Genomic DNA, 16,183 nt, shown 5'->3' on the forward strand with positions numbered 1-16,183 from the left:
AAACCTCACAGCTAAAGGCCTCTTCACACCAACACGGATGATCGACAAGAAAATTCGGTCCCACTTTCACATGGCATTTGTCTGTTCACAACAATGTGAAGAAAAGAGGAAATTACAGTGGTACTCAAGGATAATATACTATTTGCTTATCAAGATGCTGATATATCCTATATATGCTATGACTGATATTTGTTATAATTGCATTTATACAAACAAACAAAAACACACACGTTGGTTTTTCAATTTAATTGGGACTTTACTTGGACACTGACTTTTATACAGTACAAACTGTATATTCTATCCTCTAAACCTAACCCTACCCATCACAGAAAACTTTTAACATTCTTTTCAATACATTTTTTCATTTACTTTGATTTATAAGCCGTTTTCCTCATGGGGACCAAAAAATGTCCCCCAAGGACCTCGGATATTGCCATCTTTGTCCCCATAATATAGGGTATACCTGAACAACCCTTACCCACACCCGCCCACACACACACACACACACACACACACACACACACACACACACACACACACTCCTCCTTTACTATTCACTGTCACTTAGCAAAATAATTTGTTTATATATATATATATATATATATATATATATATATATATATATTAAAAAAAAATTTTCCTCGTAATCTTTAATCCATTTGTGCCCAAATTTTCCTGAATGGTTTCATGCATATAGTCATGTTATTAGTGTCCTGCATTTATTTTCCCCAGGTTTGTTTATCTTTTTTTTCTTGAAAATCGTATTTAATGTACGGCAACTATAGTTGCCGGTGGGCAAAATATGTTGTATGCACCCCTTCAATGTCAAATTTGACTAGGAGGAGAACATTTGGCATCTAACTGAAAATAACTGCTTTCAACAAATCAATCTTTATTCATAAACAAATTTATTATCTATAAAATTAGAGGAACATTCGATGCAAACTCAAAAAAGCTGCATCTATCCTATAATCTTTTGAATATGAAAACACAACAAACAACAAATACATTTGTCTTAAAGTGGTGGAACATTACAGTGCAGAACAAGGCCATTAAGTTGCCCCAACAGGGCATTGTGTATCAAAAAGTTAAATGAAAATAATGTAAATGTAAACTAATTTCTTGTCTGATTTTCCACATTACAATGGAATCGTAAGCTACTAGTCATTAAAAGAATTATGGTCCTTGACCGATTAGAATGAAACGCATCCATTCCAAACTGGATGAAGGGTCCTCAATATTTTGGCCCTTACAAGACATATCATCATAAAATATGATATTTTTCCCTATCGAATTAAGGTCTACTGTACAGTAGAGATGTCAGTTAAAGGGTTAAGTTATGTTTTATGTGGGATATTATGAAAGCAAAAAGCACTAAATAAGACCAAAAATCTTGATTTATTAACCTGTAAACACAGTATACCCCATTTCCCCATTATATGTACTTACAAGTAATTTGCCGACCGGCAACTATAGTTGCCACTTGGACTTTTGACTAAGTATACATAAAAACTACAGATCTGTTGTAAGATTTGTTTTGTTTGGATGATTCTAGAGACCTTCAAGATATAGGGTGTAACGGTACACGTATTCGTATCGAACCGTTTCGGTACAGGGATCTCGGTTCGGTGCACGCATGTACCGAACGGTTTCCTAGTGCAATCTTTAACAGTTAACAGTCGGCTTGTTTTAAGCGCGGAACACACTTCAATCCGAGTTCCCACACGAACATATGAAGTATTCAGTCCATTTTATCACGAAATTCAAACAAATAAATGACGCTCTTTAATGTAGTGTGACTGATCACTGTTCAAGCGTCCGCGCGATGCTCACGCGCATGAACGCGACCATCTGTGAACGTGATCGATCATCTCTTCCTAAAGAATAAACATGAATGAACATCTTAAGTTATGTTGAGGATACATTACAACTTACTGTCTCGTATCATATGTGGTGTAATCGCTCAATCAGTGTTTCAACGGCGGAAAGACCTCAATATAACTGCTTGTAAACAATGTAGCATCACATTTACCTCAGGCAGTCATTCAGTGTCCACAGAATTTTATTCACTTGAGAAATCAACTCTTTCACTAAATATATGCACTATATTAGCCTTTATATTCATTATTAGGGCCCAAGCCCAAAGGGCGCAGAGCCCTATTGTTCTTCCTCTGTTTCTTATTAGGGCCCAAGCCCTGAAAGGGCGCAGAGCCCTATTGTTCTTCCTCAGATTATTCTTTGTTTTTTTTTTTTTTTTTTTTTTTTTTTTTTTTTTCGACTTCTCGGGTACTTTTGGGGCACTTAACATGCTCGAAAACTCTTGAAACTTCGCACAGGCGTCGGAATGCGCGGCCATCAGAGCCGGGCTGAAGCTGGTACCCGGGCGTGGCAGGGGGGCTCGACAGCGCCCCCTAAAGTGGGGTCTGAAAACTTGGTCCATATATCAAACACACTTGCACGTACATGTATGAAACTTGGTACACATTTAGATCTCATCGGGCCGAACAACTTTCGTGCTCATAGTTATGTGTCAGCCCAACAGGAAGTGAGCTATTATGGGTTGTTCGGAAAACGCATGCTCTGGAATTTAATATACTCCTCCGAGGCCATTGTTTCGATCATTGCCAAACTCGGTCAGCATTACGTGAACATATTCAGGATGCTAAATTGCGAGCGGATTTTTGATATCTCGAAAAGTCTGGCCGTGGCGATGCAACGAATTTATGGCGAGAAAAGGGAAACAGGAAGTGTGTTATAACTTGTGCAAACATTGACTGGTTTGGATGAAACTTCAGCTGTGTGTTTGTTATAAGAAGCCGATCACATGGATATGACTTTTGTGAGTCAAAGTTATAGCGCCACCAACTGGCAGCAGGAAGTGTGTCACTTTCAAAAATGCTTTGAATCACCATCTTATTTTCACCAGATTTATTTCAAACTTCATCAGTATAATGTGAAAACATGACAGATAGAGACGTATGAAATGGATTCCTGAAATTTCAAATACTGTTGCCATGGCAACGTGTCAAAGTTTAATAATCTTTTGGCTGTTCTGAGGCTCTTAGCATGCTTGAAATTGCTTGAAACTGCTTGAAACTCAACACACACATCAGAGATGTCAGTCAGTACACATGGGCAAAGCCTCAGAAACGGGCGGGGATGAGGGGCTCTCTAGCGCCACCTTTTGACAAAAGTGAAGGGCTTCGTTTCATCTACAATCACCAAACTCAGTATATATATTGACCTCATCGAGCCGGACAACTTTCTAATTTACAGTCATTAGCTCCGACCAACAGGAAGTCAGATATTTTGGTTTGAAGGTAAATTTTTGGTTAAATCGGGGTCTGAGTTTTTACGTTCTCCTCGTAGGCGTTTTATTCAATCTCCACCAAACTCGGTCAACATGAAACAAAGATACTGAAGATGCTAAAATGTGAACGGATATTGGATATCTCAAACGGTGTTTCCATGGCAAGGGATTAAATAAGGACAAAAAAGGGGAACAGAAATTCTCTGTGTCTGCTGCTCTCCCCTCAATGAACACAAGATGGCAGCATTGTATTAGTTTTGAAGCAGGATAAAAAAAAACTTGTTTCTCTCTCTCTCTCTCTCTCTCTCTTGTTTGTGATTTATGAGGACACAAATTTGTATAATGACATGGGTATTACACTGGTATTACAACGTGTATGTGTGTGTGTTTAAAAACATACTAAAACAATGTTTTATTAAAATGTAACCAAATAGCTTTAAAATAATCATACTATTTTTCAGATCAATATATTTATTTTATTTAATATATTTCTTCTGAATATTTATTCTCTGTCTGCCCTCCCCTCACTAAAAGGTAGCAGTGTTGTTCTGAGGCTCTTAGCATGCTTGAAATTGCTTGAAACTGCTTGAAACTCAACACACACATCAGAGATGTCAGTCAGTACACATGGACAAAGCCTCAGAAACGGGCGGGGATGAGGGCCTCTCTAGCGCCACCTTTTGACAAAAGTGGGGGGGTTAGTTTTATCTTCAGTCACCAAACTCGGTACATATATTGTTCTCTTCGAGCCGGACAACTTTCTAATTTACAGTCATTAGCTCCGACCAACAGGAAGTCAGATATTTTGGTTTTAAGGTGAATTTTTGGTTAAATCGGGGTCTGAGTTTTTACGTTCTCCTCGTAGGCGATTTATTCAATCTCCACCAAACTCGGTCAACATGAAACAAAGATACGGAAGATGCTAAAATGTGAACGGATTTTGGATATCTCAAACGGTGTTGCCATGGCGAGGGATTAAATAAGGACAAAAAAGGGGAACAGAAATTGTCTCATATCTTGTAAAATCATATTTTGATTTCAATTAAATTAAGATTGTATGTTTGGCAATTGAACTTAGATTAATTTTAAATGACTATACTATTTTTCAGATGAATATATATATATATTTTATAAATATTTATTTGTATAATGTATTGCGCCTGTGTGTGCCCTCCCCTCAATGAACACAAGATGGCAGCATTGTGTTAGTTTTGAAACAGGATAAAAAAAAAAACATTCCATCTCTTCAGGGATTTGTCTCTGTGTGTGTGTGTGTGTGTGTGTGTGTGTGTGTGTGTGTGTGTGTGTGTGTGTGTGTGTGTGTGTGTGTGTGTGTGTGTGTGTGTGTGTGTGTGTGTGTGTGTGTGTGTGTGTGTGTGTGTGTGTGGGTGGGGACTGGTAATCCCTGATGTTGGGTGCTGCCCATAGTTGCCAAGTCCGCGTATAACACGCGACTTTGGGCTTCTTTTTTTGGCAAGTCGCGTTAAAAAATCACGAGTCGCGGGTTGCGGTTTTTTGGGCTTATTTTAAAAAATGTGGTTGCTTGTTAGGAAAATATAATAAGCAACTTCGTTTATTTACATTTATGGTCGCTGTTTTGTCCAATACATTGACTGACACTGTCTTCTCACAACAGGCATTCAGTGCAACGATACAAGTGCTGTAATAATCTGTCCTTTTACATCCCGCCTCCTTCTCCCCTTCATTGAAGAAAAATCGCGTTCAACGTGCAGGCATGTGACGTTATAAATGCACGTAATGAAAGTTAGTAGACTTAAATAGACGTATACATTTTTACAAACAATAGCACAAGCAGAGATGGAGAGGAAAGAGGGAGGAGAGGCACCTAATTTAATTAAAAAAAATATTTTTGTAATGTATTTAAAATTACAGGCTATTATAAAAAAACAAGTCTACTAATAATAACAGTAGGCTATGTATGGTTTGAATTAATTTTATTTTAAATATGTGGCTATATTGCAGCGCTGTAGTGCTTGTGTCCCAATGTGCACACTATCCATCCTAAATAGTGTGACATTAGTCATTTTCAGTACTATTTAGGGCAGATAGTGTGCACAATGAGATGCAGGGCTCGTCTTTTTCACGGTTTGCAGTGTGCGTGTTCACTACTTACTGCCCCTAATATGTGTGCACTAACTCCGACTATGGGTTACCATAATTGGCCTCCATGTCACTCTTTACTCTTCAAACCTCTTCTGTTCACAGCTGATCGGAGGATATTGTGTGTCCTTTATTGCAATTTGATGATTTTTGTAAAATCACATCTGTTTTTGCTTTTCAAACTCTGAGAGGTTTCAGTTTAATATGTTGCAGGCTCATTTATTGATAAAAAAAATTATTTATTATAAATAATATTGATGATAATATAATAATATTGGGCTTGTTTTGGGCTTGTTTTTGAAGCTGCGGTTGCTTATTTGTCTCGCGAGAGTTGGCAACACTGGTGCTGCCCCTTTAAGGACGTTGTTCCGGTGAGCGCAAGTGATGTGATCGTGCAGGGAAAAACAAACTAAACTTAGAGAACTGAGTGAGAAAGCCATGTTGATCTCAAATGAAGATTTGAACATTTAATAATTCCAGCTAAAACTATTATCTTACATTATATTCCCAGCGTGGTGAGTAGTGTTATGTTGTTTAAGTGTTGTGATGGTTTGTGTATCACTATGAAGATCGCTATTTGCGATTAGCGCCTAAACGCCTATATGTTATATATTTGTTTTGTTTTAGACATTTACAGTTTGTATTGCCTGTAAAATATGTTGCATTTAGTTAAACAAAGTTTAATGCTTAGTACACAAAGCTGATGTTACAATGTTTTAGAAACGTATTTGGTGATGTGAACATTACTAGATAATAATTGTGAATTGTTTTGTGTTTGCAGTTTGACCACACACGCACACACATAAATGTGCACAAATACTCAACTAAAGTACCACCAAACTCGGTCAACATGAAACGGAATGACTATACTATACTTTTTTAAGACCTTCTCAAAATATTTAAAGACCTCATCGGCGATGAGAACTACTGTTGAGCAATAAAATAAAAATATATAATCATAAGCTATAACAAAAATATATATTAAATTAGGTGAGTGGATAGTTAAAAAAATTTGCAATTACAAAAAGTAATTCTTGAAAAAACATCTCTGGACTAATTTTATAAAATCTAAAAATGTTAATGAAAAGGTACAAATTACTTTGTGTTCTTATTAAATACATTTATAAAAAAAACAATTTATATTTAATTTATATATGAATGTAAATAATTATATGGGCCTACACAAATAATATAACATTTCAAGATTTATAGTTTATTGTAAACGTAATGTGCAGCTCTGTAAAGGGGCAACAAATATATGATAGATACGTGAGAACAAGATTTTTTTTAATCATCTTTAAGTGCACAAAACTATGAAAATATATGAAGGCGTGGCACAATGCGCTTATGCGCATCCCGGGTGCAGAATGATGCGCTTAAAGCAACATGGAGTCAGAGGGCGCAGTGCACCGCGAGTGCACATTAAAAAGTTCACGGCATAAAGAGACGATGAGCGTTGAGCGCACAAATCCTAGTCTACTATGTATATCGGTCGGTTTCTTCACAGTTTTAAATTCCGGTTATTGTGCGTGTGATGCCTTGTGTTGTCACCCGGGTGGCGAGCACAACATCGTTCAGAATCCGCTAGATAAACTCCAGGAAGATAAATTATTTTATCTGCATATCAAGTATTACAACGGGAATATATCATCTTGGAGTGAGCTTTACCGAGCAGCTGACTGACTGTAACCAAACACGACGCGCAGTTTGAATGCTGAACGGAGAATGATGGACAGCTACAGCGGAGGAAAGACATTCAGCTATGGAATGGCTTTAGATGACTTTGTACTAGCAAATCATAAAATACTAATAATGATTGCTGAAAGATCATGTGACAATATATATTTCTGATGATTATTTAATTACCACGACATGCCTAATCTGAGCAAGTGACTGCCTGTCTTGAGTTTTGTCGACAGACGGAGGTGGCACGAAATGTGATGGAGGCGGCCGCTATGCAGGAAAAACCATAGAAAAACCCTGCGGTCATTGTTTAAACTCATCCTACTCCAACCAGGAGTCCGCAAATTTACATTTCCCCATTTCGGAGTCTGTTTCGCAACGTGTGGAGGGCGACACATCACCTAACTGCGCATTTCGCAAAATACGTGACATCACCCATAGACGGTGTGCGCGCCCGAGCTGATCTCACTGACATATCACTATTCAGACAGGACTAGTTTTTGTAAATTATATTTGAGTTACAATTCTCATCACCCAACATCTGTGATTTCAAATATATTCAAAATAATGTTTTCAGAGATTGAAGTAAAAAAAAACTTTCTCCCACCATTTAGATTTTATTTCTTTTTGTTGTTAAAATCTTGTGAATCTTGTTCAATGTGCAGATTGCCTCTCTCTCAGTCCTTCCCCTCCCCCCTCACTCTCAGGCTCACCCTGGGTGTGTGTGTGTGTGTGTGTGTGGGGTCTCTCTCTCACCCTGTGAGTTTGTGTGTGTGCCTTTCTCTCTTGATGATGATAATTTACCCCTTTCATATCATAGACTATCACAAATAACTATCACTTGTGAATAAGTAAAAAAAGAACTATACAAATACCTTGAATTAAATACTGGCCTTCTGGACTTATAACATTTTGAGCAGGAAAAGATAACTTTTCACATATTTGAAAGAGATCTATTTCATCCCATGACATTAAAAATCATCTACATTTAAATGACATCATGGGTGTGGCTTGTGGTGATAGTGGCACCAGTTGCTGCAGTAAATGTGACATATTCGAGCGATTTAAAAAAATTATCCTGTTTAAATGCATATTGCCTGCCGTGCACAGTTATGCTGATGCCACCGGCGTGGCGGTGCCACCGGCTTGGGCCCGTCATCGCTGCTCGCAGCTTTAATTATTATTTTTCTTATCGACTATTCGGGCACTTTTGGGGCCCTTACCATGCTCGAAAACTCTTGAAACTTTGCAGATACATCGGAATCTGCGGCCATCAGAGCCGGGCTGAAGCTGATACCCGGGCGTGGTAGGGGAGCTCAACAGCGCCCCCTATTAAAATTTGGTCTATATATCAAACACACTTGCACGTATATGTATGAAACTCGGTACACATATAGATCTCATCGGGGCGAACAACTTCCGCACTCATAGTCATAAACTTCGCCCAACAGGAAGTGAGCTATTTTGGGTTGTTCGGAAAACACATGCTCTGGAATTTAATATACTCCTCCGAGGCAATTGTTTCGATCATTGCCAAACTCGGTCAGCATTAAGACAAGATATTCAGGATGCTAAATTGCGAGCGGATTTTTGATATCTCAATCGGTTTGGCCGTGGCGAAGCAACGAATTTATGGTGAGAAAAGGGAAACAGGAAGTGTGTTATAACTTGTGCAAACATTGACTGATTTGGATGAAACTTCAGCTGTGTGTTTGTTGTAGGAAGCCGATCGCAAGGATATGACGTTTGTGAGTCAAAGTTATAGCGCCACCAACTGGCAGCAGGAAGTGTGTCACTTTTTAAAAAAAATGCTTTAAATCACAGTCTTATTTTGACCCGATTGACTTCAAACTTCATCAGTATAATGTGAAAACATGGCAGATATAGACATATGAATGGATTTCTGAAATTTCCAATACTGTTGCCATGGCAACGTGTCAAAGTTTAATAATGTCTTTGACTGTTTTTGAGACTCTTAGCATGCTTGAAATTGCATGAAACTTAACACACACATCAGAGATGTTAGTCAGTACACATGGGCAAAGCCTCAGAAACGGGTGGGGATGAGGGGCTCTATAGCGCCACCTTTTGACAAAAGTGGGGGGGTTAGTTTTATCTTCAGTCACCAAACTCGGTAGATATATTGTTCTCTTCGAGCCGGACAACTTTCTAATTTACAGTCATTAGCTCCGACCAACAGGAAGTCAGATATTTTGGTTTGAAGGTGAAAATTTATATAATTCAGGGTCTGAGTTTTTACGTTCTCCTCGTAGGCGATTTATTCAATCTCCACCAAACTTGGTCAACATGAAACAAAGATATGGAAGATGCTAAAATATGAACGGATATTGGATATCTCAAACGGTGTTTCCATGGCAAGGGATTAAATAAGGACAAAAAAGGGGAACAGAAATTCTCTGTGTCTGCTGCTCTCCCCTCAATGAACACAAGATGGCAGCATTGTATTAGTTTTGAAGCAGGATAAAAAAAAAACTTGTTTCTTTCTCTCTCTCTCTCTCTCTCTCTCTCTCTCTCTCTTGTTTGTGATTTATGAGGAAACAAATTTGTATGACATGGGTATTACACTGGTATTACAACGTGTATGTGTGTGTGTTTAAAAACATACTAAAACAATGTTTTATTAAAATGTAACCAAATAGCTTTAAAATAATCATACTATTTTTCAGATCAATATATTTATTTTATTTAATATATTTCTTCTGAATATTTATTCTCTGTCTGCCCTCCCCTCACTAAAAGGTAGCAGTGTTGTTATTTTTTAAACTCTCTCTCTCCGTGTGTGTGTGTGTGTGTGTGTGTGTGTGTGTGTGTGTGTGTGTGTGTGTGTGTGTGTGTGTGTGTGTGTGTGTGTGTGCGCTTGTTTATGTGATTTATTAGGGACGAAAATTTGTATAATGACATGGGTATTACACTGTTATTACAACGTAGTGGTTAATGAGGACATTTCATGTGTCCACATAATAAAAATATCTTTAAAAACATACTAAATAATGTATTATTAAAATGTAACCAAGTAGCTTTAAAAATATACTACAAATTACAATGAAAACATGGTTTATGAGAATATTTCCTGTGTCCCATAAATGAAATAGCTTTAAGGGGTTTGTGTGTCTGTGTGTCTGTGTGTGTGTGTGTGTGTGTGTGTGTGTGTGTGTGTGTGTGTGTGTGTGTGTGTGTGTGTGTGTGTGTGTGTGTGTGTGTGTGTGTGTGTGTGTGTGTGTGTGTGTGTGTGTGTGTGTGTGTGTGGGCATGTTTTTGTGAAATATCAGGACACAAATGTGTATAATGACATGGGTATGACATAGGTATTACAAAAAGAGGGTGAAATATGAGGACGTTCCTCATGTCCTCACTTTTCAAAATGCTTATAAATCACACAGAACAAGGTTTTTTTCACAGAAAGTGAACTGCACAGTCTCCTGTGAGGGTTAGGTTTAGGGGCAGGGTCAGTGTAAGGGGATAGAAAATACAGTTTGTACGGTATAAAAACCATTACGCCTATGGAATGTCCTCACATTTCACAAAAACAAACGTGTGTGTGTGTGTGTGTGTGTGTGTGTGTGTGTGTGTGTGTGTGTGTGTGTGTGTGTGTGTGTGTGTGTGTGTGTGTGTGTGTGTGACTTTCTCTATTTATTTTTTATATTGGACCACACATATTGATTTCAAATATATTCAACATATTTTTTTCAGAGAGTGAAATAAAAAAAACTTTCTCCCACCATTTAGATTTTATTTCTTTTTGTTTTTAAAATCTTGTGAACCTTGTTCAATGTGCAGAGTGCCTCTCTCTCAGTCCTTCCCCTCCCCCCTCACTCTCAGGCTCACCCTGGGTGTGTGTGTGTTTGATTGTGTGCGCGCACGTGTGTGTGTGGTGTGTGTGTGTGTGTGTGTGGGGGGGGGGGTGTCTCTCTCACCCTGTGAGTTTGTGTGTGTGCCTTTCTCTCTCGGAATGATAATTTACCCCTTTCGTATCATAGACTATCACAAAAAACTATCACTTTAGTGTGAATAAGTAAAAAAGAACTACAAACACCTTGAATTAAATACTGGCCTTCTGGACTTACAAAATTTTGAGCATGAAAATATAACTTTTATTTATTTTATCCTATGACATTAAAATTAATCTAGATTTAAATTACATCATGGGTGTGGCTTGTGGTGATAGTGGCACCAGCTGCTGCAGTAAATGTGACATATTCGAGCGATTTAAAAAAAATTATCCTGTTTAAATGCATATTGCCTGCCGTGCACAGTTAAGCTGATGCCACCGGCGTGGCGGTGCCACCGGCTTGGGCCCGTCATCGCTGCTCGCAGCTTTAATTATTATTATTATTATTATTTTATCGACTTCTCGGGCACTTTTGGGGCCCTTACCATGCTCAAAAACTCTTGAAACTTAGCACACACATCGGAATGCGCGGCCATCAGAGCCGGGCTGAAGCTGGTACCCGGGCGTGGCAGGGGGACTCGACAGCGCCCCCTAAAGTGGGGTCTGAAAACTTGGTCTATATATCAAACACACTTGCACGTACATGTAAGAAACTCGGTACACATATAGACCTCATTGGGCCAAACAACTTTCGTGCTCTAAGTTACGTGTCAGCCCAACAGGAAGTGAGCTAATATGGGTTGTTCTGAAAACACATGCTCTGGAATTTAATATACTCCTCCGAGGCCATTGTTTCAATCAGTGCCAAACTCGGTCAGCATGAAGTCAAGACACAGAGGATGCTAAATTGCGAGCGGATTTTTGATAACTCAAACGGTTTGGCCGTGGCGAAGCAACAAATTTATGGCGAGAAAAGGGAAACAGGAAGTGTGTAATAACTTGTGCAAACATTGAAGGATTTGGATGAAACTTCAGCTGTGTGTTCGTTGTAAGAGGCCGATCACATGGATATGACTTTTGTGAGTCAAAGTTAAAGCGCCACCAACTGGCAGCAGGAAGTGTGTCACTTTCAAAAATGCTTTAAATCACTGTCTTATTTTCACCTGATTGACTTCAAACTTCATCAGTATAATGTGAAAACATGACAGATAGAGACATATGAATGGATTCCTAATATTTCAAAAAATGTTGCCATGGCAACATGTCAAAGTTTAATAATGTTTTTGGATGTTTGTGTGCCCTCCCCTCTATCACCACAAGGTGGCAGTGTTGTATTATTTTTGAAACTCCCTTTCTCTCTCTCTCTCTCTCTGTGCTTGCTTATGTGATTTATGAGGACACAAATGTGTATGATGACATGGGTATTGTATTACAACGTAGTGGTTAATGTGGACATGAACTATGACACTATATCAGTACAGGACTCATTTTCTAAATGACATTTGAGTTACAATTCTTTTCACCTGACAGCCGTGATTTCATGTACTCATTCAGACAGAACTCTTTTTTTAAAACAGAGGAGTGTGAGTGTGTTTTCTATACATGTGCTTTACAGAAGGTCATGTGCTGTGTTTGCAAAGATCACTTTTGACACATTTGTCTTTAAATTCATACTGACATAGTTCAAATTTATTTAAAAAAAAAATTCACATTATTTTCTACAAGTGTCTGTTTATAAGTGTCTTTTTTCACAGAAAGTTTTTGTTTAAACGTGAATATTTGTATAATTCAGGGTCTGAGTTTTTACGTTCTCCTCGTAGGTGATTTATTCAATCTCCACCAAACTCGGTCAACGTGAAACGGAAGCTTAACGCATTAAAAATATTTAACGCAAATAACACAGCGTCCGTTTTTATATCCATTTTTGCTTAGCGTTACATGATCACGCTCCTATTCATGTAAATGCTTCCAAGCGCGACAAGACACAAGAGAGCGCGCTGTATGCCAGTGTCCTGTCTGTGTGTGTGTGTGTGTGTGTGTGTGTGTGTGTGTGTGTGTGTGTGTGTGTGTGTCCTGTGTGTGTGTGTGTGTGTGTGTGTGTGTGTGTGTGTGTGTGTGTGTGTGTGTGTGTGTGTGTGTGTGTGTGTGTGTGTGTGTGTGTGTCAGTGTCCTGTCTGTGTGGATGCGTCTCATGTCAGCTAATCAAGGGACACTGACACACACACACACACACACAAACACACACACACTCGACGCATAGATAGACTCGCGTCAGTTTCCTGCTCACATCGAGTTCTCTTTTGCTGTTGAACAAACAATAACACAGAGGATTTTGAGTATTCTCATATTAGAGTCTTAAATTAGTTAAATAACGTCTTAAATGAACTTTAAAGAGTTGTGAGGAAATGAGATGCGCGGGACCGCGCGTGAGATCCGCGGTTGTTCTTAAAGTGACAGGAGCACTGATAATGCCTGTCATTAATGTTCATCAAAGAACAACGGGAACAGAGAAAATTGTAGCTTTAATGATGATTCATCTATATTTCATTTATTATTTATGCAGTTAAGGAAGGTTTGATAACTATTACATTTCTGTATAACAGGGAAGGCCATGGGTAAATATAACATTTATTATTTTGGGTTTATGTAAAGATTTTTTTAAGTTCACTTAAATTAAAAGTTGTTTTTTAAAGACTAATAAATGTTGAAATTGGGAGCTTTCAGTTATACTGTAATGTAACGTCATTAATGTTTCATAGAGAATTTAGTATCAGTGATACTGGCCTTCATTCATAAAAAATGACAATACAACACATATTTACAATATGCTGTCTTTAAATTGTTTCTAAATTAATTTGGAGAGTAACTGAAATTATTACAATATCAAAATATTACAAACTTAAAATATTAAAAACTTGCGATTAATCGTGATTAATTACAGAAAAAAATGTGATTAATTAGTTAATTTTTTACTTTACAGTCATTAGCTCTGACCAACAGGAAGTCAGATATTTTGGTTTGAACGTGAATATTTGTATAATTCCTCTTAGCATGCTTGAAATTGCTTGAAACTCAACACACACATCAGAGATGTCAGTCAGTGGAAATGGGCAAAGCCTCAGAAATGCGTGTGTTGGAGGGGTGTTTATTACAACATAATCATGGTTTATGAAGACATTTCATGTGTCCCCGTAAATAAAAATAGCTTTAACAGCATACTAAACAATTTTTTAATAAAAATGTAAAAATGCAGAATGTTTTCTGTGATGGTAGGTTTAGGGGTAGTGTGTGTGTGTGTGTGTGTGTGTGTGTGTGCGATATGTAGGCTTAGGGGTAGTGTAGGGGGATAGAATGTACAGTTTTTACAGTATACAAACCATTTAAGTCTATGGAATGCCATCTGCCTGTCTTTCCCCTTCCCCCTCTCTATCTGTGTGTGTGTGTGTGGGGGGGGTCTCTCTCTCACCCTGTGAGTTTGTGTGTGTGCCTTTCTCTCAGTCCTTCCCCTCCCCCTCACTCTCACTCTATCATTGTGTGTGTGTGTGTGTGTGTGTGTGTGCCTTTCTCTTTTGATCATAATTTAACCCTTTCATATAGGCTATCACAAATAACTATCACTTAAAATAAAAACGTCATGTGATGTGTTTGCCAAGATCACGTATGATGCACATGTCTTTAAATTAATTATTTACTGATATAATATAAATGTATTAAAACATACATTTCACATGATTTTATAAAAGTGGCTATTTATAATAAACTTCCATAAAATGTAGACACGCATCTTACTCTTACCTGACACTGATATTAAAATCATCTTTGCAGTTTCTGTGATTTGGCTCCATTTATACATTTTTTATTAAAAAGAATTTATTGGACCACCCATATTGAAATGAAAGCATGTTTTATGGTGCATAAGATTGGTGCACAAACGGTAGCTAAGGTAGCTCAAAAACACATGAAGAGAAGTGTTAGAATAAAACAACATCAGCATTCGAATGGTATTCTGAACTCATTCCAATTTGACCTTTGACATAATCTGACATGAAATTCATATAAATTTAATTGATCTCATAGATGTGGCTGTTGTGGTTTGTGGTCATAGCAGCACCAACTGCTGCAGTTAATGTGGTGAATTCAGATGACTTTGACATAGTCCTTTTATGTTTTCCCATTTTAAATGCCTATTGCCTGCCGTGCACAGTTAAGCTGATGCCACCGGCGTGGCGGTGCCACCGGCTTGGGCCCGTCATCGCTGCTCGCAGCTTTAATATTCTACTTAACCTGTTAGTGATGTCTTGATTATTTAATGTATGTTTAAATATGTGTATAAATGATTAGATTTCAACAACTAATTATAAAATATTTTTTTCTCCAATTCGATTTAGAAGTTATTGCAAAAACAGCCTTATGAGAAGTTTACATGTTTGCGTACTGTTTTTTGAGTGTTGATTATTATACCTAAAAATAAATAGCAACTGAATTTTGGCTAATAGTGTGGGCTCTGTTGTTAACCTTTAATATTAATGTGCAATCTTCAATAAACTTTTAGTTATAATTTAATTCATTTAAGGACATAAACTTTTTCCAGTAAACCACTGTTTAATACAAATAAATAAAAAGCAATTTTGTAAAACTGCTGTACCGAACCCGTACCGAACCGCGACTTCAAAACCGAGGTACGTACCGAGCCATCAGTTTTGTGTACCGTTACACCCCTAACAAAAAATTACTTATTAGTAACATGTAAATAACCTTTCTTTGGGAGGGTTTGCCCTAGTTATGCTTCCTGGAAGTAGGGGTAGGAAGTTGGCAGCCTCATGTGACAGGAAATAAGTTACTTTCTTCCTGAAATCCTTTATTTGGTTGTTTGCTTGCGTGTCATTGAGATATAAAACATGGATAATATCTAGAAAAATAGTCAAGTCAAGTCAACTTTATTTATTTAGCGCTTTTAACAATGCATATTGTTTCAAAGCAGCTTCACAGTGTTAAACAGGAAAATAATGCAACAGAATCAGTAATTTAGTTTATATGGTTAATTTAGTTTAATAATTAGATTTATTTGGATATTTAGTTGAATTTTTTTTTTTAATTTATTGTCCCCAACTGAGCAAGCCAAGCCAAAGGCAAGGAAACCAAAACCCCAATCGGTGACCTAATGGAGAAAAATAAACCTTGGGAGAAACCAGGCTCAGTCGGGATGCTAGTTCTTCTCT

At 37.7% G+C, this 16,183-nt stretch overlaps 1 protein-coding gene across 9 annotated transcripts in view; it reads right to left on the reverse strand.

The window, feature by feature from the left end:
• The window catches only part of guk1a (guanylate kinase 1a), a 49,638-nt gene that overhangs the window by 7,445 nt on the left and 26,010 nt on the right, over nucleotides 1–16,183 (reverse strand). The gene's annotated exons all lie outside the window — the stretch shown is intronic.

This window comes from Gobio gobio (genome assembly GCF_949357685.1).
Source record: "Gobio gobio genome assembly, chromosome: 6".
In the NCBI taxonomy this organism is placed as follows: domain Eukaryota; kingdom Metazoa; phylum Chordata; class Actinopteri; order Cypriniformes; family Gobionidae; genus Gobio; species Gobio gobio.